The following is a 24,111-nucleotide window of genomic DNA, read 5'->3' as shown; positions in this document are numbered from 1 at the left end:
CTCTGAGAAAGCCCCTCTCTAACCTTTGTTAGTAAGCTTTTCTGTAGCCTGCCTGTTGATGTATTTTCGGTTTGAACAGTGCACAACATGAAGAGACGGAACACTGGCGGCTTGTCACAATGCCCCCCGATGACATCACAATAGCGCTGCTGCCTAGAAAACAAGCTGCGCAGAAGAAGTTGTTCTTTGGGTGGGAGGGTGGGCTAGTGGAAGGAGGGGGCAATCTCTTTTTTTCCCGGGTGGTAGGGGGATGACAGGAGAAGGGAAGCGGGTGGTGAGAAAGGTACAGAGGGCAGGGTTTGGGGGCTGGGAAGGAAAGGGAAAAGATTAGGGTTTGGGGATGATGAAAGGGCTTTCTACGTGTAAGGATGGCAAAGGGTGGCAGTGACGGAAAGTCAGGCAACCTGTCCTGTCCGTCTTTTTGTATCGTGAATTGGAAAGACTGCAAGGGGGAGGGGAGTTGCTTGCGCCCTAAAGGAGGAGTTATTCAGATTCATTGCAGTGGGCGGCGGCTGCAAAATGCACCATTCTTCTTGTTTTTGCTCTGCAAAGCAGCCTTTTCAAGGGTTGGCTTGGGTGACAAAATGTCTTGTGTAGGCGTGGGTTTGTCTCCCTCTCGCTCTCTCTCCCTAAGATGTGTCCGGCATAGGCCAGGGTGCCACTCGAGGCCCAAACCAATTCTGGTTATCGCTTCTCGGCCTTTTGGCTAAGATCAAGTGTAGTATCTGTTCTTATCAGTTTAATATCTGATACGTCCCCTATCTGGGGACCATATATTAAATGGATTTTTAGAACAGGGAGATGGAAAAAGAGCTTGCTCTGTCCACTCCACGCATTGACCTGGTATTGCAGTACCTCCAGGAACGGTGCACCCCTTCTTAACCCAGTTTCCAAAAGCAGAACTCGATTCACCTGATTCATATTAGCCCGATTAGCGAATTGAAATGAATTTTTATCTAACACACTTTTTACTTGCTTTATTCATCCAAATAGCAAACTCATCACCACTCAACTTCACCAACTCTGCTATGTCCCGTGCAGTATCTTGTTGTCAGTCTAATCTAGATCATGTGTAATTGAATGGAATAGATCCCTTTTGGACAAAGTGGAGTCAGATGCTGCAGTGACCACAGGTGTGAGAGGATCTACAATTGGCATCTGGTGTTATCTCTCTGCTTCCACTCCAAATAAAGTTACCTGTTGTTACCTGAACGTCAAATACTAAGAATGGGCGGCCTATGAAAGAATTAGTACTTTCATTAAGTATACTAAACCGACTAATTGGGAATAGACAAACTGTAAAAAGCCCTCTGAGAAAGCCCCTCTCTAACCTTTTTTAGTAAGCTTTTCTGTAGCCTGCCTGTTGATGTATTTTTGGTTTGAACAGTGCACAACATGAAGAGACGGAACACTGGCGGCTTGTCACAATGCCCCCCGATGACATCACAATAGCGCTGCTGCCTAGAAAACAAGCTGCGCAGAAGAAGTTGTTCTTTGGGTGGGAGGGTGGGCTAGTGGAAGGAGGGGGCAATCTCTTTTTTTCCCGGGTGGTAGGGGGATGACAGGAGAAGGGAAGCGGGTGGTGAGAAAGGTACAGAGGGCAGGGTTTGGGGGCTGGGAAGGAAAGGGAAAAGATTAGGGTTTGGGGATGATGAAAGGGCTTTCTACGGGTAAGGATGGCAAAGGGTGGCAGTGACGGAAAGTCAGGCAACCTGTCCTGTCCGTCTTTTTGTATCGTGAATTGGAAAGACTGCAAGGGGGAGGGGAGTTGCTTGCGCCCTAAAGGAGGAGTTATTCAGATTCATTGCAGTGGGCGGCGGCTGCAAAACGCACCATTCTTCTTGTTTTTGCTCTGCAAAGCAGCCTTTTCAAGGGTTGGCTTGGGTGACAAAATGTCTTGTGTAGGCGTGGGTTTGTCTCCCTCTCGCTCTCTCTCCCTAAGATGTGTCCGGCATAGGCCAGGGTGCCACTCGAGGCCCAAACCAATTCTGGTTATCGCTTCTCGGCCTTTTGGCTAAGATCAAGTGTAGTATCTGTTCTTATCAGTTTAATATCTGATACGTCCCCTATCTGGGGACCATATATTAAATGGATTTTTAGAACAGGGAGATGGAAAAAGAGCTTGCTCTGTCCACTCCACGCATTGACCTGGTATTGCAGTACCTCCAGGAACGGTGCACCCCTTCTTAACCCAGTTTCCAAAAGCAGAACTCGATTCACCTGATTCATATTAGCCCGATTAGCGAATTGAAATGAATTTTTATCTAACACACTTTTTACTTGCTTTATTCATCCAAATAGCAAACTCATCACCACTCAACTTCACCAACTCTGCTATGTCCCGTGCAGTATCTTGTTGTCAGTCTAATCTAGATCATGTGTAATTGAATGGAATAGATCCCTTTTGGACAAAGTGGAGTCAGATGCTGCAGTGACCACAGGTGTGAGAGGATCTACAATTGGCATCTGGTGTTATCTCTCTGCTTCCACTCCAAATAAAGTTACCTGTTGTTACCTGAACGTCAAATACTAAGAATGGGCGGCCTATGAAAGAATTAGTACTTTCATTAAGTATACTAAACCGGCTAATTGGGAATAGACAAACTGTAAAAAGCCCTCTGAGAAAGCCCCTCTCTAACCTTTGTTAGTAAGCTTTTCTGTAGCCTGCCTGTTGATGTATTTTCGGTTTGAACAGTGCACAACATGAAGAGACGGAACACTGGCGGCTTGTCACAATGCCCCCCGATGACATCACAATAGCGCTGCTGCCTAGAAAACAAGCTGCGCAGAAGAAGTTGTTCTTTGGGTGGGAGGGTGGGCTAGTGGAAGGAGGGGGCAATCTCTTTTTTTCCCGGGTGGTAGGGGGATGACAGGAGAAGGGAAGCGGGTGGTGAGAAAGGTACAGAGGGCAGGGTTTGGGGGCTGGGAAGGAAAGGGAAAAGATTAGGGTTTGGGGATGATGAAAGGGCTTTCTACGGGTAAGGATGGCAAAGGGTGGCAGTGACGGAAAGTCAGGCAACCTGTCCTGTCCGTCTTTTTGTATCGTGAATTGGAAAGACTGCAAGGGGGAGGGGAGTTGCTTGCGCCCTAAAGGAGGAGTTATTCAGATTCATTGCAGTGGGCGGCGGCTGCAAAACGCACCATTCTTCTTGTTTTTGCTCTGCAAAGCAGCCTTTTCAAGGGTTGGCTTGGGTGACAAAATGTCTTGTGTAGGCGTGGGTTTGTCTCCCTCTCGCTCTCTCTCCCTAAGATGTGTCCGGCATAGGCCAGGGTGCCACTCGAGGCCCAAACCAATTCTGGTTATCGCTTCTCGGCCTTTTGGCTAAGATCAAGTGTAGTATCTGTTCTTATCAGTTTAATATCTGATACGTCCCCTATCTGGGGACCATATATTAAATGGATTTTTAGAACAGGGAGATGGAAAAAGAGCTTGCTCTGTCCACTCCACGCATTGACCTGGTATTGCAGTACCTCCAGGAACGGTGCACCCCTTCTTAACCCAGTTTCCAAAAGCAGAACTCGATTCACCTGATTCATATTAGCCCGATTAGCGAATTGAAATGAATTTTTATCTAACACACTTTTTACTTGCTTTATTCATCCAAATAGCAAACTCATCACCACTCAACTTCACCAACTCTGCTATGTCCCGTGCAGTATCTTGTTGTCAGTCTAATCTAGATCATGTGTAATTGAATGGAATAGATCCCTTTTGGACAAAGTGGAGTCAGATGCTGCAGTGACCACAGGTGTGAGAGGATCTACAATTGGCATCTGGTGTTATCTCTCTGCTTCCACTCCAAATAAAGTTACCTGTTGTTACCTGAACGTCAAATACTAAGAATGGGCGGCCTATGAAAGAATTAGTACTTTCATTAAGTATACTAAACCGGCTAATTGGGAATAGACAAACTGTAAAAAGCCCTCTGAGAAAGCCCCTCTCTAACCTTTGTTAGTAAGCTTTTCTGTAGCCTGCCTGTTGATGTATTTTCGGTTTGAACAGTGCACAACATGAAGAGACGGAACACTGGCGGCTTGTCACAATGCCCCCCGATGACATCACAATAGCGCTGCTGCCTAGAAAACAAGCTGCGCAGAAGAAGTTGTTCTTTGGGTGGGAGGGTGGGCTAGTGGAAGGAGGGGGCAATCTCTTTTTTTCCCGGGTGGTAGGGGGATGACAGGAGAAGGGAAGCGGGTGGTGAGAAAGGTACAGAGGGCAGGGTTTGGGGGCTGGGAAGGAAAGGGAAAAGATTAGGGTTTGGGGATGATGAAAGGGCTTTCTACGGGTAAGGATGGCAAAGGGTGGCAGTGACGGAAAGTCAGGCAACCTGTCCTGTCCGTCTTTTTGTATCGTGAATTGGAAAGACTGCAAGGGGGAGGGGAGTTGCTTGCGCCCTAAAGGAGGAGTTATTCAGATTCATTGCAGTGGGCGGCGGCTGCAAAACGCACCATTCTTCTTGTTTTTGCTCTGCAAAGCAGCCTTTTCAAGGGTTGGCTTGGGTGACAAAATGTCTTGTGTAGGCGTGGGTTTGTCTCCCTCTCGCTCTCTCTCCCTAAGATGTGTCCGGCATAGGCCAGGGTGCCACTCGAGGCCCAAACCAATTCTGGTTATCGCTTCTCGGCCTTTTGGCTAAGATCAAGTGTAGTATCTGTTCTTATCAGTTTAATATCTGATACGTCCCCTATCTGGGGACCATATATTAAATGGATTTTTAGAACAGGGAGATGGAAAAAGAGCTTGCTCTGTCCACTCCACGCATTGACCTGGTATTGCAGTACCTCCAGGAACGGTGCACCCCTTCTTAACCCAGTTTCCAAAAGCAGAACTCGATTCACCTGATTCATATTAGCCCGATTAGCGAATTGAAATGAATTTTTATCTAACACACTTTTTACTTGCTTTATTCATCCAAATAGCAAACTCATCACCACTCAACTTCACCAACTCTGCTATGTCCCGTGCAGTATCTTGTTGTCAGTCTAATCTAGATCATGTGTAATTGAATGGAATAGATCCCTTTTGGACAAAGTGGAGTCAGATGCTGCAGTGACCACAGGTGTGAGAGGATCTACAATTGGCATCTGGTGTTATCTCTCTGCTTCCACTCCAAATAAAGTTACCTGTTGTTACCTGAACGTCAAATACTAAGAATGGGCGGCCTATGAAAGAATTAGTACTTTCATTAAGTATACTAAACCGGCTAATTGGGAATAGACAAACTGTAAAAAGCCCTCTGAGAAAGCCCCTCTCTAACCTTTGTTAGTAAGCTTTTCTGTAGCCTGCCTGTTGATGTATTTTCGGTTTGAACAGTGCACAACATGAAGAGACGGAACACTGGCGGCTTGTCACAATGCCCCCCGATGACATCACAATAGCGCTGCTGCCTAGAAAACAAGCTGCGCAGAAGAAGTTGTTCTTTGGGTGGGAGGGTGGGCTAGTGGAAGGAGGGGGCAATCTCTTTTTTTCCCGGGTGGTAGGGGGATGACAGGAGAAGGGAAGCGGGTGGTGAGAAAGGTACAGAGGGCAGGGTTTGGGGGCTGGGAAGGAAAGGGAAAAGATTAGGGTTTGGGGATGATGAAAGGGCTTTCTACGGGTAAGGATGGCAAAGGGTGGCAGTGACGGAAAGTCAGGCAACCTGTCCTGTCCGTCTTTTTGTATCGTGAATTGGAAAGACTGCAAGGGGGAGGGGAGTTGCTTGCGCCCTAAAGGAGGAGTTATTCAGATTCATTGCAGTGGGCGGCGGCTGCAAAACGCACCATTCTTCTTGTTTTTGCTCTGCAAAGCAGCCTTTTCAAGGGTTGGCTTGGGTGACAAAATGTCTTGTGTAGGCGTGGGTTTGTCTCCCTCTCGCTCTCTCTCCCTAAGATGTGTCCGGCATAGGCCAGGGTGCCACTCGAGGCCCAAACCAATTCTGGTTATCGCTTCTCGGCCTTTTGGCTAAGATCAAGTGTAGTATCTGTTCTTATCAGTTTAATATCTGATACGTCCCCTATCTGGGGACCATATATTAAATGGATTTTTAGAACAGGGAGATGGAAAAAGAGCTTGCTCTGTCCACTCCACGCATTGACCTGGTATTGCAGTACCTCCAGGAACGGTGCACCCCTTCTTAACCCAGTTTCCAAAAGCAGAACTCGATTCACCTGATTCATATTAGCCCGATTAGCGAATTGAAATGAATTTTTATCTAACACACTTTTTACTTGCTTTATTCATCCAAATAGCAAACTCATCACCACTCAACTTCACCAACTCTGCTATGTCCCGTGCAGTATCTTGTTGTCAGTCTAATCTAGATCATGTGTAATTGAATGGAATAGATCCCTTTTGGACAAAGTGGAGTCAGATGCTGCAGTGACCACAGGTGTGAGAGGATCTACAATTGGCATCTGGTGTTATCTCTCTGCTTCCACTCCAAATAAAGTTACCTGTTGTTACCTGAACGTCAAATACTAAGAATGGGCGGCCTATGAAAGAATTAGTACTTTCATTAAGTATACTAAACCGGCTAATTGGGAATAGACAAACTGTAAAAAGCCCTCTGAGAAAGCCCCTCTCTAACCTTTGTTAGTAAGCTTTTCTGTAGCCTGCCTGTTGATGTATTTTCGGTTTGAACAGTGCACAACATGAAGAGACGGAACACTGGCGGCTTGTCACAATGCCCCCCGATGACATCACAATAGCGCTGCTGCCTAGAAAACAAGCTGCGCAGAAGAAGTTGTTCTTTGGGTGGGAGGGTGGGCTAGTGGAAGGAGGGGGCAATCTCTTTTTTTCCCGGGTGGTAGGGGGATGACAGGAGAAGGGAAGCGGGTGGTGAGAAAGGTACAGAGGGCAGGGTTTGGGGGCTGGGAAGGAAAGGGAAAAGATTAGGGTTTGGGGATGATGAAAGGGCTTTCTACGGGTAAGGATGGCAAAGGGTGGCAGTGACGGAAAGTCAGGCAACCTGTCCTGTCCGTCTTTTTGTATCGTGAATTGGAAAGACTGCAAGGGGGAGGGGAGTTGCTTGCGCCCTAAAGGAGGAGTTATTCAGATTCATTGCAGTGGGCGGCGGCTGCAAAACGCACCATTCTTCTTGTTTTTGCTCTGCAAAGCAGCCTTTTCAAGGGTTGGCTTGGGTGACAAAATGTCTTGTGTAGGCGTGGGTTTGTCTCCCTCTCGCTCTCTCTCCCTAAGATGTGTCCGGCATAGGCCAGGGTGCCACTCGAGGCCCAAACCAATTCTGGTTATCGCTTCTCGGCCTTTTGGCTAAGATCAAGTGTAGTATCTGTTCTTATCAGTTTAATATCTGATACGTCCCCTATCTGGGGACCATATATTAAATGGATTTTTAGAACAGGGAGATGGAAAAAGAGCTTGCTCTGTCCACTCCACGCATTGACCTGGTATTGCAGTACCTCCAGGAACGGTGCACCCCTTCTTAACCCAGTTTCCAAAAGCAGAACTCGATTCACCTGATTCATATTAGCCCGATTAGCGAATTGAAATGAATTTTTATCTAACACACTTTTTACTTGCTTTATTCATCCAAATAGCAAACTCATCACCACTCAACTTCACCAACTCTGCTATGTCCCGTGCAGTATCTTGTTGTCAGTCTAATCTAGATCATGTGTAATTGAATGGAATAGATCCCTTTTGGACAAAGTGGAGTCAGATGCTGCAGTGACCACAGGTGTGAGAGGATCTACAATTGGCATCTGGTGTTATCTCTCTGCTTCCACTCCAAATAAAGTTACCTGTTGTTACCTGAACGTCAAATACTAAGAATGGGCGGCCTATGAAAGAATTAGTACTTTCATTAAGTATACTAAACCGGCTAATTGGGAATAGACAAACTGTAAAAAGCCCTCTGAGAAAGCCCCTCTCTAACCTTTGTTAGTAAGCTTTTCTGTAGCCTGCCTGTTGATGTATTTTCGGTTTGAACAGTGCACAACATGAAGAGACGGAACACTGGCGGCTTGTCACAATGCCCCCCGATGACATCACAATAGCGCTGCTGCCTAGAAAACAAGCTGCGCAGAAGAAGTTGTTCTTTGGGTGGGAGGGTGGGCTAGTGGAAGGAGGGGGCAATCTCTTTTTTTCCCGGGTGGTAGGGGGATGACAGGAGAAGGGAAGCGGGTGGTGAGAAAGGTACAGAGGGCAGGGTTTGGGGGCTGGGAAGGAAAGGGAAAAGATTAGGGTTTGGGGATGATGAAAGGGCTTTCTACGGGTAAGGATGGCAAAGGGTGGCAGTGACGGAAAGTCAGGCAACCTGTCCTGTCCGTCTTTTTGTATCGTGAATTGGAAAGACTGCAAGGGGGAGGGGAGTTGCTTGCGCCCTAAAGGAGGAGTTATTCAGATTCATTGCAGTGGGCGGCGGCTGCAAAACGCACCATTCTTCTTGTTTTTGCTCTGCAAAGCAGCCTTTTCAAGGGTTGGCTTGGGTGACAAAATGTCTTGTGTAGGCGTGGGTTTGTCTCCCTCTCGCTCTCTCTCCCTAAGATGTGTCCGGCATAGGCCAGGGTGCCACTCGAGGCCCAAACCAATTCTGGTTATCGCTTCTCGGCCTTTTGGCTAAGATCAAGTGTAGTATCTGTTCTTATCAGTTTAATATCTGATACGTCCCCTATCTGGGGACCATATATTAAATGGATTTTTAGAACAGGGAGATGGAAAAAGAGCTTGCTCTGTCCACTCCACGCATTGACCTGGTATTGCAGTACCTCCAGGAACGGTGCACCCCTTCTTAACCCAGTTTCCAAAAGCAGAACTCGATTCACCTGATTCATATTAGCCCGATTAGCGAATTGAAATGAATTTTTATCTAACACACTTTTTACTTGCTTTATTCATCCAAATAGCAAACTCATCACCACTCAACTTCACCAACTCTGCTATGTCCCGTGCAGTATCTTGTTGTCAGTCTAATCTAGATCATGTGTAATTGAATGGAATAGATCCCTTTTGGACAAAGTGGAGTCAGATGCTGCAGTGACCACAGGTGTGAGAGGATCTACAATTGGCATCTGGTGTTATCTCTCTGCTTCCACTCCAAATAAAGTTACCTGTTGTTACCTGAACGTCAAATACTAAGAATGGGCGGCCTATGAAAGAATTAGTACTTTCATTAAGTATACTAAACCGGCTAATTGGGAATAGACAAACTGTAAAAAGCCCTCTGAGAAAGCCCCTCTCTAACCTTTGTTAGTAAGCTTTTCTGTAGCCTGCCTGTTGATGTATTTTCGGTTTGAACAGTGCACAACATGAAGAGACGGAACACTGGCGGCTTGTCACAATGCCCCCCGATGACATCACAATAGCGCTGCTGCCTAGAAAACAAGCTGCGCAGAAGAAGTTGTTCTTTGGGTGGGAGGGTGGGCTAGTGGAAGGAGGGGGCAATCTCTTTTTTTCCCGGGTGGTAGGGGGATGACAGGAGAAGGGAAGCGGGTGGTGAGAAAGGTACAGAGGGCAGGGTTTGGGGGCTGGGAAGGAAAGGGAAAAGATTAGGGTTTGGGGATGATGAAAGGGCTTTCTACGGGTAAGGATGGCAAAGGGTGGCAGTGACGGAAAGTCAGGCAACCTGTCCTGTCCGTCTTTTTGTATCGTGAATTGGAAAGACTGCAAGGGGGAGGGGAGTTGCTTGCGCCCTAAAGGAGGAGTTATTCAGATTCATTGCAGTGGGCGGCGGCTGCAAAACGCACCATTCTTCTTGTTTTTGCTCTGCAAAGCAGCCTTTTCAAGGGTTGGCTTGGGTGACAAAATGTCTTGTGTAGGCGTGGGTTTGTCTCCCTCTCGCTCTCTCTCCCTAAGATGTGTCCGGCATAGGCCAGGGTGCCACTCGAGGCCCAAACCAATTCTGGTTATCGCTTCTCGGCCTTTTGGCTAAGATCAAGTGTAGTATCTGTTCTTATCAGTTTAATATCTGATACGTCCCCTATCTGGGGACCATATATTAAATGGATTTTTAGAACAGGGAGATGGAAAAAGAGCTTGCTCTGTCCACTCCACGCATTGACCTGGTATTGCAGTACCTCCAGGAACGGTGCACCCCTTCTTAACCCAGTTTCCAAAAGCAGAACTCGATTCACCTGATTCATATTAGCCCGATTAGCGAATTGAAATGAATTTTTATCTAACACACTTTTTACTTGCTTTATTCATCCAAATAGCAAACTCATCACCACTCAACTTCACCAACTCTGCTATGTCCCGTGCAGTATCTTGTTGTCAGTCTAATCTAGATCATGTGTAATTGAATGGAATAGATCCCTTTTGGACAAAGTGGAGTCAGATGCTGCAGTGACCACAGGTGTGAGAGGATCTACAATTGGCATCTGGTGTTATCTCTCTGCTTCCACTCCAAATAAAGTTACCTGTTGTTACCTGAACGTCAAATACTAAGAATGGTCGGCCTATGAAAGAATTAGTACTTTCATTAAGTATACTAAACCGGCTAATTGGGAATAGACAAACTGTAAAAAGCCCTCTGAGAAAGCCCCTCTCTAACCTTTGTTAGTAAGCTTTTCTGTAGCCTGCCTGTTGATGTATTTTCGGTTTGAACAGTGCACAACATGAAGAGACGGAACACTGGCGGCTTGTCACAATGCCCCCCGATGACATCACAAAAGCGCTGCTGCCTAGAAAACAAGCTGCGCAGAAGAAGTTGTTCTTTGGGTGGGAGGGTGGGCTAGTGGAAGGAGGGGGCAATCTCTTTTTTTCCCGGGTGGTAGGGGGATGACAGGAGAAGGGAAGCGGGTGGTGAGAAAGGTACAGAGGGCAGGGTTTGGGGGCTGGGAAGGAAAGGGAAAAGATTAGGGTTTGGGGATGATGAAAGGGCTTTCTACGGGTAAGGATGGCAAAGGGTGGCAGTGACGGAAAGTCAGGCAACCTGTCCTGTCCGTCTTTTTGTATCGTGAATTGGAAAGACTGCAAGGGGGAGGGGAGTTGCTTGCGCCCTAAAGGAGGAGTTATTCAGATTCATTGCAGTGGGCGGCGGCTGCAAAACGCACCATTCTTCTTGTTTTTGCTCTGCAAAGCAGCCTTTTCAAGGGTTGGCTTGGGTGACAAAATGTCTTGTGTAGGCGTGGGTTTGTCTCCCTCTCGCTCTCTCTCCCTAAGATGTGTCCGGCATAGGCCAGGGTGCCACTCGAGGCCCAAACCAATTCTGGTTATCGCTTCTCGGCCTTTTGGCTAAGATCAAGTGTAGTATCTGTTCTTATCAGTTTAATATCTGATACGTCCCCTATCTGGGGACCATATATTAAATGGATTTTTAGAACAGGGAGATGGAAAAAGAGCTTGCTCTGTCCACTCCACGCATTGACCTGGTATTGCAGTACCTCCAGGAACGGTGCACCCCTTCTTAACCCAGTTTCCAAAAGCAGAACTCGATTCACCTGATTCATATTAGCCCGATTAGCGAATTGAAATGAATTTTTATCTAACACACTTTTTACTTGCTTTATTCATCCAAATAGCAAACTCATCACCACTCAACTTCACCAACTCTGCTATGTCCCGTGCAGTATCTTGTTGTCAGTCTAATCTAGATCATGTGTAATTGAATGGAATAGATCCCTTTTGGACAAAGTGGAGTCAGATGCTGCAGTGACCACAGGTGTGAGAGGATCTACAATTGGCATCTGGTGTTATCTCTCTGCTTCCACTCCAAATAAAGTTACCTGTTGTTACCTGAACGTCAAATACTAAGAATGGGCGGCCTATGAAAGAATTAGTACTTTCATTAAGTATACTAAACCGGCTAATTGGGAATAGACAAACTGTAAAAAGCCCTCTGAGAAAGCCCCTCTCTAACCTTTGTTAGTAAGCTTTTCTGTAGCCTGCCTGTTGATGTATTTTCGGTTTGAACAGTGCACAACATGAAGAGACGGAACACTGGCGGCTTGTCACAATGCCCCCCGATGACATCACAATAGCGCTGCTGCCTAGAAAACAAGCTGCGCAGAAGAAGTTGTTCTTTGGGTGGGAGGGTGGGCTAGTGGAAGGAGGGGGCAATCTCTTTTTTTCCCGGGTGGTAGGGGGATGACAGGAGAAGGGAAGCGGGTGGTGAGAAAGGTACAGAGGGCAGGGTTTGGGGGCTGGGAAGGAAAGGGAAAAGATTAGGGTTTGGGGATGATGAAAGGGCTTTCTACGGGTAAGGATGGCAAAGGGTGGCAGTGACGGAAAGTCAGGCAACCTGTCCTGTCCGTCTTTTTGTATCGTGAATTGGAAAGACTGCAAGGGGGAGGGGAGTTGCTTGCGCCCTAAAGGAGGAGTTATTCAGATTCATTGCAGTGGGCGGCGGCTGCAAAACGCACCATTCTTCTTGTTTTTGCTCTGCAAAGCAGCCTTTTCAAGGGTTGGCTTGGGTGACAAAATGTCTTGTGTAGGCGTGGGTTTGTCTCCCTCTCGCTCTCTCTCCCTAAGATGTGTCCGGCATAGGCCAGGGTGCCACTCGAGGCCCAAACCAATTCTGGTTATCGCTTCTCGGCCTTTTGGCTAAGATCAAGTGTAGTATCTGTTCTTATCAGTTTAATATCTGATACGTCCCCTATCTGGGGACCATATATTAAATGGATTTTTAGAACAGGGAGATGGAAAAAGAGCTTGCTCTGTCCACTCCACGCATTGACCTGGTATTGCAGTACCTCCAGGAACGGTGCACCCCTTCTTAACCCAGTTTCCAAAAGCAGAACTCGATTCACCTGATTCATATTAGCCCGATTAGCGAATTGAAATGAATTTTTATCTAACACACTTTTTACTTGCTTTATTCATCCAAATAGCAAACTCATCACCACTCAACTTCACCAACTCTGCTATGTCCCGTGCAGTATCTTGTTGTCAGTCTAATCTAGATCATGTGTAATTGAATGGAATAGATCCCTTTTGGACAAAGTGGAGTCAGATGCTGCAGTGACCACAGGTGTGAGAGGATCTACAATTGGCATCTGGTGTTATCTCTCTGCTTCCACTCCAAATAAAGTTACCTGTTGTTACCTGAACGTCAAATACTAAGAATGGGCGGCCTATGAAAGAATTAGTACTTTCATTAAGTATACTAAACCGGCTAATTGGGAATAGACAAACTGTAAAAAGCCCTCTGAGAAAGCCCCTCTCTAACCTTTGTTAGTAAGCTTTTCTGTAGCCTGCCTGTTGATGTATTTTCGGTTTGAACAGTGCACAACATGAAGAGACGGAACACTGGCGGCTTGTCACAATGCCCCCCGATGACATCACAATAGCGCTGCTGCCTAGAAAACAAGCTGCGCAGAAGAAGTTGTTCTTTGGGTGGGAGGGTGGGCTAGTGGAAGGAGGGGGCAATCTCTTTTTTTCCCGGGTGGTAGGGGGATGACAGGAGAAGGGAAGCGGGTGGTGAGAAAGGTACAGAGGGCAGGGTTTGGGGGCTGGGAAGGAAAGGGAAAAGATTAGGGTTTGGGGATGATGAAAGGGCTTTCTACGGGTAAGGATGGCAAAGGGTGGCAGTGACGGAAAGTCAGGCAACCTGTCCTGTCCGTCTTTTTGTATCGTGAATTGGAAAGACTGCAAGGGGGAGGGGAGTTGCTTGCGCCCTAAAGGAGGAGTTATTCAGATTCATTGCAGTGGGCGGCGGCTGCAAAACGCACCATTCTTCTTGTTTTTGCTCTGCAAAGCAGCCTTTTCAAGGGTTGGCTTGGGTGACAAAATGTCTTGTGTAGGCGTGGGTTTGTCTCCCTCTCGCTCTCTCTCCCTAAGATGTGTCCGGCATAGGCCAGGGTGCCACTCGAGGCCCAAACCAATTCTGGTTATCGCTTCTCGGCCTTTTGGCTAAGATCAAGTGTAGTATCTGTTCTTATCAGTTTAATATCTGATACGTCCCCTATCTGGGGACCATATATTAAATGGATTTTTAGAACAGGGAGATGGAAAAAGAGCTTGCTCTGTCCACTCCACGCATTGACCTGGTATTGCAGTACCTCCAGGAACGGTGCACCCCTTCTTAACCCAGTTTCCAAAAGCAGAACTCGATTCACCTGATTCATATTAGCCCGATTAGCGAATTGAAATGAATTTTTATCTAACACACTTTTTACTTGCTTTATTCATCCAAATAGCAAACTCATCACCACTCAACTTCACCAACTCTGCTATGTCCCGTGCAGTATCTTGTTGTCAGTCTAATCTAGATCATGTGTAATTGAATGGAATAGATCCCTTTTGGACAAAGTGGAGTCAGATGCTGCAGTGACCACAGGTGTGAGAGGATCTACAATTGGCATCTGGTGTTATCTCTCTGCTTCCACTCCAAATAAAGTTACCTGTTGTTACCTGAACGTCAAATACTAAGAATGGGCGGCCTATGAAAGAATTAGTACTTTCATTAAGTATACTAAACCGGCTAATTGGGAATAGACAAACTGTAAAAAGCCCTCTGAGAAAGCCCCTCTCTAACCTTTGTTAGTAAGCTTTTCTGTAGCCTGCCTGTTGATGTATTTTCGGTTTGAACAGTGCACAACATGAAGAGACGGAACACTGGCGGCTTGTCACAATGCCCCCCGATGACATCACAATAGCGCTGCTGCCTAGAAAACAAGCTGCGCAGAAGAAGTTGTTCTTTGGGTGGGAGGGTGGGCTAGTGGAAGGAGGGGGCAATCTCTTTTTTTCCCGGGTGGTAGGGGGATGACAGGAGAAGGGAAGCGGGTGGTGAGAAAGGTACAGAGGGCAGGGTTTGGGGGCTGGGAAGGAAAGGGAAAAGATTAGGGTTTGGGGATGATGAAAGGGCTTTCTACGGGTAAGGATGGCAAAGGGTGGCAGTGACGGAAAGTCAGGCAACCTGTCCTGTCCGTCTTTTTGTATCGTGAATTGGAAAGACTGCAAGGGGGAGGGGAGTTGCTTGCGCCCTAAAGGAGGAGTTATTCAGATTCATTGCAGTGGGCGGCGGCTGCAAAACGCACCATTCTTCTTGTTTTTGCTCTGCAAAGCAGCCTTTTCAAGGGTTGGCTTGGGTGACAAAATGTCTTGTGTAGGCGTGGGTTTGTCTCCCTCTCGCTCTCTCTCCCTAAGATGTGTCCGGCATAGGCCAGGGTGCCACTCGAGGCCCAAACCAATTCTGGTTATCGCTTCTCGGCCTTTTGGCTAAGATCAAGTGTAGTATCTGTTCTTATCAGTTTAATATCTGATACGCCCCCTATCTGGGGACCATATATTAAATGGATTTTTAGAACAGGGAGATGGAAAAAGAGCTTGCTCTGTCCACTCCACGCATTGACCTGGTATTGCAGTACCTCCAGGAACGGTGCACCCCTTCTTAACCCAGTTTCCAAAAGCAGAACTCGATTCACCTGATTCATATTAGCCCGATTAGCGAATTGAAATGAATTTTTATCTAACACACTTTTTACTTGCTTTATTCATCCAAATAGCAAACTCATCACCACTCAACTTCACCAACTCTGCTATGTCCCGTGCAGTATCTTGTTGTCAGTCTAATCTAGATCATGTGTAATTGAATGGAATAGATCCCTTTTGGACAAAGTGGAGTCAGATGCTGCAGTGACCACAGGTGTGAGAGGATCTACAATTGGCATCTGGTGTTATCTCTCTGCTTCCACTCCAAATAAAGTTACCTGTTGTTACCTGAACGTCAAATACTAAGAATGGGCGGCCTATGAAAGAATTAGTACTTTCATTAAGTATACTAAACCGGCTAATTGGGAATAGACAAACTGTAAAAAGCCCTCTGAGAAAGCCCCTCTCTAACCTTTGTTAGTAAGCTTTTCTGTAGCCTGCCTGTTGATGTATTTTCGGTTTGAACAGTGCACAACATGAAGAGACGGAACACTGGCGGCTTGTCACAATGCCCCCCGATGACATCACAATAGCGCTGCTGCCTAGAAAACAAGCTGCGCAGAAGAAGTTGTTCTTTGGGTGGGAGGGTGGGCTAGTGGAAGGAGGGGGCAATCTCTTTTTTTCCCGGGTGGTAGGGGGATGACAGGAGAAGGGAAGCGGGTGGTGAGAAAGGTACAGAGGGCAGGGTTTGGGGGCTGGGAAGGAAAGGGAAAAGATTAGGGTTTGGGGATGATGAAAGGGCTTTCTACGGGTAAGGATGGCAAAGGGTGGCAGTGACGGAAAGTCAGGCAACCTGTCCTGTCCGTCTTTTTGTATCGTGAATTGGAAAGACTGCAAGGGGGAGGGGAGTTGCTTGCGCCCTAAAGGAGGAGTTATTCAGATTCATTGCAGTGGGCGGCGGCTGCAAAACGCACCATTCTTCTTGTTTTTGCTCTGCAAAGCAGCCTTTTCAAGGGTTGGCTTGGGTGACAAAATGTCTTGTGTAGGCGTGGGTTTGTCTCCCTCTCGCTCTCTCTCCCTAAGATGTGTCCGGCATAGGCCAGGGTGCCACTCGAGGCCCAAACCAATTCTGGTTATCGCTTCTCGGCCTTTTGGCTAAGATCAAGTGTAGTATCTGTTCTTATCAGTTTAATATCTGATACGTCCCCTATCTGGGGACCATATATTAAATGGATTTTTAGAACAGGGAGATGGAAAAAGAGCTTGCTCTGTCCACTCCACGCATTGACCTGGTATTGCAGTACCTCCAGGAACGGTGCACCCCTTCTTAACCCAGTTTCCAAAAGCAGAACTCGATTCACCTGATTCATATTAGCCCGATTAGCGAATTGAAATGAATTTTTATCTAACACACTTTTTACTTGCTTTATTCATCCAAATAGCAAACTCATCACCACTCAACTTCACCAACTCTGCTATGTCCCATGCAGTATCTTGTTGTCAGTCTAATCTAGATCATGTGTAATTGAATGGAATAGATCCCTTTTGGACAAAGTGGAGTCAGATGCTGCAGTGACCACAGGTGTGAGAGGATCTACAATTGGCATCTGGTGTTATCTCTCTGCTTCCACTCCAAATAAAGTTACCTGTTGTTACCTGAACGTCAAATACTAAGAATGGGCGGCCTATGAAAGAATTAGTACTTTCATTAAGTATACTAAACCGGCTAATTGGGAATAGACAAACTGTAAAAAGCCCTCTGAGAAAGCCCCTCTCTAACCTTTGTTAGTAAGCTTTTCTGTAGCCTGCCTGTTGATGTATTTTCGGTTTGAACACTGCACAACATGAAGAGACGGAACACTGGCGGCTTGTCACAATGCCCCCCGATGACATCACAATAGCGCTGCTGCCTAGAAAACAAGCTGCGCAGAAGAAGTTGTTCTTTGGGTGGGAGGGTGGGCTAGTGGAAGGAGGGGGCAATCTCTTTTTTTCCCGGGTGGTAGGGGGATGACAGGAGAAGGGAAGCGGGTGGTGAGAAAGGTACAGAGGGCAGGGTTTGGGGGCTGGGAAGGAAAGGGAAAAGATTAGGGTTTGGGGATGATGAAAGGGCTTTCTACGGGTAAGGATGGCAAAGGGTGGCAGTGACGGAAAGTCAGGCAACCTGTCCTGTCCGTCTTTTTGTATCGTGAATTGGAAAGACTGCAAGGGGGAGGGGAGTTGCTTGCGCCCTAAAGGAGGAGTTATTCAGATTCATTGCAGTGGGCGGCGGCTGCAAAACGCACCATTCTTCTTGTTTTTGCTCTGCAAAGCAGCCTTTTCAAGGGTTGGCTTGGGTGACAAAATGTCTTGTGTAGGCGTGGGTTTGTCTCCCTCTCGCTCTCTCTCCCTAAGATGTGTCCGGCATAGGCCAGGGTGCCACTCGAGGCCCAAACCAATTCTGGTTATCGCTTCTCGGCCTTTTGGCTAAGATCAAGTGTAGTATCTGTTCTTATCAGTTTAATATCTGATACGTCCCCTATCTGGGGACCATATATTAAATGGATTTTTAGAACAGGGAGATGGAAAAAGAGCTTGCTCTGTCCACTCCACGCATTGACCTGGTATTGCAGTACCTCCAGGAACGGTGCACCCCTTCTTAACCCAGTTTCCAAAAGCAGAACTCGATTCACCTGATTCATATTAGCCCGATTAGCGAATTGAAATGAATTTTTATCTAACACACTTTTTACTTGCTTTATTCATCCAAATAGCAAACTCATCACCACTCAACTTCACCAACTCTGCTATGTCCCGTGCAGTATCTTGTTGTCAGTCTAATCTAGATCATGTGTAATTGAATGGAATAGATCCCTTTTGGACAAAGTGGAGTCAGATGCTGCAGTGACCACAGGTGTGAGAGGATCTACAATTGGCATCTGGTGTTATCTCTCTGCTTCCACTCCAAATAAAGTTACCTGTTGTTACCTGAACGTCAAATACTAAGAATGGGCGGCCTATGAAAGAATTAGTACTTTCATTAAGTATACTAAACCGGCTAATTGGGAATAGACAAACTGTAAAAAGCCCTCTGAGAAAGCCCCTCTCTAACCTTTGTTAGTAAGCTTTTCTGTAGCCTGCCTGTTGATGTATTTTCGGTTTGAACAGTGCACAACATGAAGAGACGGAACACTGGCGGCTTGTCACAATGCCCCCCGATGACATCACAATAGCGCTGCTGCCTAGAAAACAAGCTGCGCAGAAGAAGTTGTTCTTTGGGTGGGAGGGTGGGCTAGTGGAAGGAGGGGGCAATCTCTTTTTTTCCCGGGTGGTAGGGGGATGACAGGAGAAGGGAAGCGGGTGGTGAGAAAGGTACAGAGGGCAGGGTTTGGGGGCTGGGAAGGAAAGGGAAAAGATTAGGGTTTGGGGATGATGAAAGGGCTTTCTACGGGTAAGGATGGCAAAGGGTGGCAGTGACGGAAAGTCAGGCAACCTGTCCTGTCCGTCTTTTTGTATCGTGAATTGGAAAGACTGCAAGGGGGAGGGGAGTTGCTTGCGCCCTAAAGGAGGAGTTATTCAGATTCATTGCAGTGGGCGGCGGCTGCAAAACGCACCATTCTTCTTGTTTTTGCTCTGCAAAGCAGCCTTTTCAAGGGTTGGCTTGGGTGACAAAATGTCTTGTGTAGGCGTGGGTTTGTCTCCCTCTCGCTCTCTCTCCCTAAGATGTGTCCGGCATAGGCCAGGGTGCCACTCGAGGCCCAAACCAATTCTGGTTATCGCTTCTCGGCCTTTTGGCTAAGATCAAGTGTAGTATCTGTTCTTATCAGTTTAATATCTGATACGTCCCCTATCTGGGGACCATATATTAAATGGATTTTTAGAACAGGGAGATGGAAAAAGAGCTTGCTCTGTCCACTCCACGCATTGACCTGGTATTGCAGTACCTCCAGGAACGGTGCACCCCTTCTTAACCCAGTTTCCAAAAGCAGAACTCGATTCACCTGATTCATATTAGCCCGATTAGCGAATTGAAATGAATTTTTATCTAACACACTTTTTACTTGCTTTATTCATCCAAATAGCAAACTCATCACCACTCAACTTCACCAACTCTGCTATGTCCCGTGCAGTATCTTGTTGTCAGTCTAATCTAGATCATGTGTAATTGAATGGAATAGATCCCTTTTGGACAAAGTGGAGTCAGATGCTGCAGTGACCACAGGTGTGAGAGGATCTACAATTGGCATCTGGTGTTATCTCTCTGCTTCCACTCCAAATAAAGTTACCTGTTGTTACCTGAACGTCAAATACTAAGAATGGGCGGCCTATGAAAGAATTAGTACTTTCATTAAGTATACTAAACCGGCTAATTGGGAATAGACAAACTGTAAAAAGCCCTCTGAGAAAGCCCCTCTCTAACCTTTGTTAGTAAGCTTTTCTGTAGCCTGCCTGTTGATGTATTTTCGGTTTGAACAGTGCACAACATGAAGAGACGGAACACTGGCGGCTTGTCACAATGCCCCCCGATGACATCACAATAGCGCTGCTGCCTAGAAAACAAGCTGCGCAGAAGAAGTTGTTCTTTGGGTGGGAGGGTGGGCTAGTGGAAGGAGGGGGCAATCTCTTTTTTTCCCGGGTGGTAGGGGGATGACAGGAGAAGGGAAGCGGGTGGTGAGAAAGGTACAGAGGGCAGGGTTTGGGGGCTGGGAAGGAAAGGGAAAAGATTAGGGTTTGGGGATGATGAAAGGGCTTTCTACGGGTAAGGATGGCAAAGGGTGGCAGTGACGGAAAGTCAGGCAACCTGTCCTGTCCGTCTTTTTGTATCGTGAATTGGAAAGACTGCAAGGGGGAGGGGAGTTGCTTGCGCCCTAAAGGAGGAGTTATTCAGATTCATTGCAGTGGGCGGCGGCTGCAAAACGCACCATTCTTCTTGTTTTTGCTCTGCAAAGCAGCCTTTTCAAGGGTTGGCTTGGGTGACAAAATGTCTTGTGTAGGCGTGGGTTTGTCTCCCTCTCGCTCTCTCTCCCTAAGATGTGTCCGGCATAGGCCAGGGTGCCACTCGAGGCCCAAACCAATTCTGGTTATCGCTTCTCGGCCTTTTGGCTAAGATCAAGTGTAGTATCTGTTCTTATCAGTTTAATATCTGATACGTCCCCTATCTGGGGACCATATATTAAATGGATTTTTAGAACAGGGAGATGGAAAAAGAGCTTGCTCTGTCCACTCCACGCATTGACCTGGTATTGCAGTACCTCCAGGAACGGTGCACCCCTTCTTAACCCAGTTTCCAAAAGCAGAACTCGATTCACCTGATTCATATTAGCCCGATTAGCGAATTGAAATGAATTTTTATCTAACACACTTTTTACTTGCTTTATTCATCCAAATAGCAAACTCATCACCACTCAACTTCACCAACTCTGCTATGTCCCGTGCAGTATCTTGTTGTCAGTCTAATCTAGATCATGTGTAATTGAATGGAATAGATCCCTTTTGGACAAAGTGGAGTCAGATGCTGCAGTGACCACAGGTGTGAGAGGATCTACAATTGGCATCTGGTGTTATCTCTCTGCTTCCACTCCAAATAAAGTTACCTGTTGTTACCTGAACGTCAAATACTAAGAATGGGCGGCCTATGAAAGAATTAGTACTTTCATTAAGTATACTAAACCGGCTAATTGGGAATAGACAAACTGTAAAAAGCCCTCTGAGAAAGCCCCTCTCTAACCTTTGTTAGTAAGCTTTTCTGTAGCCTGCCTGTTGATGTATTTTCGGTTTGAACAGTGCACAACATGAAGAGACGGAACACTGGCGGCTTGTCACAATGCCCCCCGATGACATCACAATAGCGCTGCTGCCTAGAAAACAAGCTGCGCAGAAGAAGTTGTTCTTTGGGTGGGAGGGTGGGCTAGTGGAAGGAGGGGGCAATCTCTTTTTTTCCCGGGTGGTAGGGGGATGACAGGAGAAGGGAAGCGGGTGGTGAGAAAGGTACAGAGGGCAGGGTTTGGGGGCTGGGAAGGAAAGGGAAAAGATTAGGGTTTGGGGATGATGAAAGGGCTTTCTACGGGTAAGGATGGCAAAGGGTGGCAGTGACGGAAAGTCAGGCAACCTGTCCTGTCCGTCTTTTTGTATCGTGAATTGGAAAGACTGCAAGGGGGAGGGGAGTTGCTTGCGCCCTAAAGGAGGAGTTATTCAGATTCATTGCAGTGGGCGGCGGCTGCAAAACGCACCATTCTTCTTGTTTTTGCTCTGCAAAGCAGCCTTTTCAAGGGTTGGCTTGGGTGACAAAATGTCTTGTGTAGGCGTGGGTTTGTCTCCCTCTCGCTCTCTCTCCCTAAGATGTGTCCGGCATAGGCCAGGGTGCCACTCGAGGCCCAAACCAATTCTGGTTATCGCTTCTCGGCCTTTTGGCTAAGATCAAGTGTAGTATCTGTTCTTATCAGTTTAATATCTGATACGTCCCCTATCTGGGGACCATATATTAAATGGATTTTTAGAACAGGGAGATGGAAAAAGAGCTTGCTCTGTCCACTCCACGCATTGACCTGGTATTGCAGTACCTCCAGGAACGGTGCACCCCTTCTTAACCCAGTTTCCAAAAGCAGAACTCGATTCACCTGATTCATATTAGCCCGATTAGCGAATTGAAATGAATTTTTATCTAACACACTTTTTACTTGCTTTATTCATCCAAATAGCAAACTCATCACCACTCAACTTCACCAACTCTGCTATGTCCCGTGCAGTATCTTGTTGTCAGTCTAATCTAGATCATGTGTAATTGAATGGAATAGATCCCTTTTGGACAAAGTGGAGTCAGATGCTGCAGTGACCACAGGTGTGAGAGGATCTACAATTGGCATCTGGTGTTATCTCTCTGCTTCCACTCCAAATAAAGTTACCTGTTGTTACCTGAACGTCAAATACTAAGAATGGGCGGCCTATGAAAGAATTAGTACTTTCATTAAGTATACTAAACCGGCTAATTGGGAATAGACAAACTGTAAAAAGCCCTCTGAGAAAGCCCCTCTCTAACCTTTGTTAGTAAGCTTTTCTGTAGCCTGCCTGTTGATGTATTTTCGGTTTGAACAGTGCACAACATGAAGAGACGGAACACTGGCGGCTTGTCACAATGCCCCCCGATGACATCACAATAGCGCTGCTGCCTAGAAAACAAGCTGCGCAGAAGAAGTTGTTCTTTGGGTGGGAGGGTGGGCTAGTGGAAGGAGGGGGCAATCTCTTTTTTTCCCGGGTGGTAGGGGGATGACAGGAGAAGGGAAGCGGGTGGTGAGAAAGGTACAGAGGGCAGGGTTTGGGGGCTGGGAAGGAAAGGGAAAAGATTAGGGTTTGGGGATGATGAAAGGGCTTTCTACGGGTAAGGATGGCAAAGGGTGGCAGTGACGGAAAGTCAGGCAACCTGTCCTGTCCGTCTTTTTGTATCGTGAATTGGAAAGACTGCAAGGGGGAGGGGAGTTGCTTGCGCCCTAAAGGAGGAGTTATTCAGATTCATTGCAGTGGGCGGCGGCTGCAAAACGCACCATTCTTCTTGTTTTTGCTCTGCAAAGCAGCCTTTTCAAGGGTTGGCTTGGGTGACAAAATGTCTTGTGTAGGCGTGGGTTTGTCTCCCTCTCGCTCTCTCTCCCTAAGATGTGTCCGGCATAGGCCAGGGTGCCACTCGAGGCCCAAACCAATTCTGGTTATCGCTTCTCGGCCTTTTGGCTAAGATCAAGTGTAGTATCTGTTCTTATCAGTTTAATATCTGATACGTCCCCTATCTGGGGACCATATATTAAATGGATTTTTAGAACAGGGAGATGGAAAAAGAGCTTGCTCTGTCCACTCCACGCATTGACCTGGTATTGCAGTACCTCCAGGAACGGTGCACCCCTTCTTAACCCAGTTTCCAAAAGCAGAACTCGATTCACCTGATTCATATTAGCCCGATTAGCGAATTGAAATGAATTTTTATCTAACACACTTTTTACTTGCTTTATTCATCCAAATAGCAAACTCATCACCACTCAACTTCACCAACTCTGCTATGTCCCGTGCAGTATCTTGTTGTCAGTCTAATCTAGATCATGTGTAATTGAATGGAATAGATCCCTTTTGGACAAAGTGGAGTCAGATGCTGCAGTGACCACAGGTGTGAGAGGATCTACAATTGGCATCTGGTGTTATCTCTCTGCTTCCACTCCAAATAAAGTTACCTGTTGTTACCTGAACGTCAAATACTAAGAATGGGCGGCCTATGAAAGAATTAGTACTTTCATTAAGTATACTAAACCGGCTAATTGGGAATAGACAAACTGTAAAAAGCCCTCTGAGAAAGCCCCTCTCTAACCTTTGTTAGTAAGCTTTTCTGTAGCCTGCCTGTTGATGTATTTTCGGTTTGAACAGTGCACAACATGAAGAGACGGAACACTGGCGGCTTGTCACAATGCCCCCCGATGACATCACAATAGCGCTGCTGCCTAGAAAACAAGCTGCGCAGAAGAAGTTGTTCTTTGGGTGGGAGGGTGGGCTAGTGGAAGGAGGGGGCAATCTCTTTTTTTCCCGGGTGGTAGGGGGATGACAGGAGAAGGGAAGCGGGTGGTGAGAAAGGTACAGAGGGCAGGGTTTGGGGGCTGGGAAGGAAAGGGAAAAGATTAGGGTTTGGGGATGATGAAAGGGCTTTCTACGGGTAAGGATGGCAAAGGGTGGCAGTGACGGAAAGTCAGGCAACCTGTCCTGTCCGTCTTTTTGTATCGTGAATTGGAAAGACTGCAAGGGGGAGGGGAGTTGCTTGCGCCCTAAAGGAGGAGTTATTCAGATTCATTGCAGTGGGCGGCGGCTGCAAAACGCACCATTCTTCTTGTTTTTGCTCTGCAAAGCAGCCTTTTCAAGGG

At 46.8% G+C, this 24,111-nt stretch overlaps 18 non-coding genes across 18 annotated transcripts; all 18 read left to right on the top strand.

Moving 5' to 3' along the window:
* The first annotated feature begins 686 nt into the window (after window positions 1-686).
* Window positions 687-877, top strand: LOC142252311 (U2 spliceosomal RNA). Its single transcript, XR_012725695.1, has one exon. It is a non-coding gene; the product is annotated as a U2 spliceosomal RNA (small nuclear RNA).
* A 1,117-nt stretch (window positions 878-1,994) lies between these two features.
* Window positions 1,995-2,185, top strand: LOC142252310 (U2 spliceosomal RNA). The gene has a single exon (XR_012725694.1). It is a non-coding gene; the product is annotated as a U2 spliceosomal RNA (small nuclear RNA).
* A 1,117-nt stretch (window positions 2,186-3,302) lies between these two features.
* Window positions 3,303-3,493, top strand: LOC142252309 (U2 spliceosomal RNA). Its single transcript, XR_012725693.1, has one exon. It is a non-coding gene; the product is annotated as a U2 spliceosomal RNA (small nuclear RNA).
* Window positions 3,494-4,610: 1,117 nt separating this feature from the next.
* LOC142252308 (U2 spliceosomal RNA) lies at window positions 4,611-4,801 on the top strand. The gene has a single exon (XR_012725692.1). It is a non-coding gene; the product is annotated as a U2 spliceosomal RNA (small nuclear RNA).
* Window positions 4,802-5,918: 1,117 nt separating this feature from the next.
* On the top strand, window positions 5,919-6,109 carry LOC142252307 (U2 spliceosomal RNA). The gene has a single exon (XR_012725691.1). It is a non-coding gene; the product is annotated as a U2 spliceosomal RNA (small nuclear RNA).
* A 1,117-nt stretch (window positions 6,110-7,226) lies between these two features.
* On the top strand, window positions 7,227-7,417 carry LOC142252306 (U2 spliceosomal RNA). The gene has a single exon (XR_012725690.1). It is a non-coding gene; the product is annotated as a U2 spliceosomal RNA (small nuclear RNA).
* Window positions 7,418-8,534: 1,117 nt separating this feature from the next.
* On the top strand, window positions 8,535-8,725 carry LOC142252303 (U2 spliceosomal RNA). Its single transcript, XR_012725688.1, has one exon. It is a non-coding gene; the product is annotated as a U2 spliceosomal RNA (small nuclear RNA).
* Window positions 8,726-9,842: 1,117 nt separating this feature from the next.
* On the top strand, window positions 9,843-10,033 carry LOC142252302 (U2 spliceosomal RNA). The gene has a single exon (XR_012725687.1). It is a non-coding gene; the product is annotated as a U2 spliceosomal RNA (small nuclear RNA).
* Window positions 10,034-11,150: 1,117 nt separating this feature from the next.
* Window positions 11,151-11,341, top strand: LOC142252301 (U2 spliceosomal RNA). Its single transcript, XR_012725686.1, has one exon. It is a non-coding gene; the product is annotated as a U2 spliceosomal RNA (small nuclear RNA).
* A 1,117-nt stretch (window positions 11,342-12,458) lies between these two features.
* Window positions 12,459-12,649, top strand: LOC142252300 (U2 spliceosomal RNA). Its single transcript, XR_012725685.1, has one exon. It is a non-coding gene; the product is annotated as a U2 spliceosomal RNA (small nuclear RNA).
* A 1,117-nt stretch (window positions 12,650-13,766) lies between these two features.
* On the top strand, window positions 13,767-13,957 carry LOC142252299 (U2 spliceosomal RNA). Its single transcript, XR_012725684.1, has one exon. It is a non-coding gene; the product is annotated as a U2 spliceosomal RNA (small nuclear RNA).
* A 1,117-nt stretch (window positions 13,958-15,074) lies between these two features.
* LOC142252913 (U2 spliceosomal RNA) lies at window positions 15,075-15,265 on the top strand. The gene has a single exon (XR_012726275.1). It is a non-coding gene; the product is annotated as a U2 spliceosomal RNA (small nuclear RNA).
* Window positions 15,266-16,382: 1,117 nt separating this feature from the next.
* On the top strand, window positions 16,383-16,573 carry LOC142252298 (U2 spliceosomal RNA). The gene has a single exon (XR_012725683.1). It is a non-coding gene; the product is annotated as a U2 spliceosomal RNA (small nuclear RNA).
* Window positions 16,574-17,690: 1,117 nt separating this feature from the next.
* On the top strand, window positions 17,691-17,881 carry LOC142252297 (U2 spliceosomal RNA). The gene has a single exon (XR_012725682.1). It is a non-coding gene; the product is annotated as a U2 spliceosomal RNA (small nuclear RNA).
* Window positions 17,882-18,998: 1,117 nt separating this feature from the next.
* LOC142252296 (U2 spliceosomal RNA) lies at window positions 18,999-19,189 on the top strand. Its single transcript, XR_012725681.1, has one exon. It is a non-coding gene; the product is annotated as a U2 spliceosomal RNA (small nuclear RNA).
* Window positions 19,190-20,306: 1,117 nt separating this feature from the next.
* On the top strand, window positions 20,307-20,497 carry LOC142252295 (U2 spliceosomal RNA). Its single transcript, XR_012725680.1, has one exon. It is a non-coding gene; the product is annotated as a U2 spliceosomal RNA (small nuclear RNA).
* A 1,117-nt stretch (window positions 20,498-21,614) lies between these two features.
* On the top strand, window positions 21,615-21,805 carry LOC142252294 (U2 spliceosomal RNA). The gene has a single exon (XR_012725679.1). It is a non-coding gene; the product is annotated as a U2 spliceosomal RNA (small nuclear RNA).
* A 1,117-nt stretch (window positions 21,806-22,922) lies between these two features.
* LOC142252292 (U2 spliceosomal RNA) lies at window positions 22,923-23,113 on the top strand. Its single transcript, XR_012725677.1, has one exon. It is a non-coding gene; the product is annotated as a U2 spliceosomal RNA (small nuclear RNA).
* The last annotated feature ends 998 nt before the right edge of the window (window positions 23,114-24,111 follow it).

Source organism: Anomaloglossus baeobatrachus, chromosome 9 (assembly GCF_048569485.1).
Source record: "Anomaloglossus baeobatrachus isolate aAnoBae1 chromosome 9, aAnoBae1.hap1, whole genome shotgun sequence".
Taxonomy (NCBI): domain Eukaryota; kingdom Metazoa; phylum Chordata; class Amphibia; order Anura; family Aromobatidae; genus Anomaloglossus; species Anomaloglossus baeobatrachus.
Note: the sequence above shows the minus strand (reverse complement) of the source record. Positions and strands in the feature narration are given on the sequence as shown.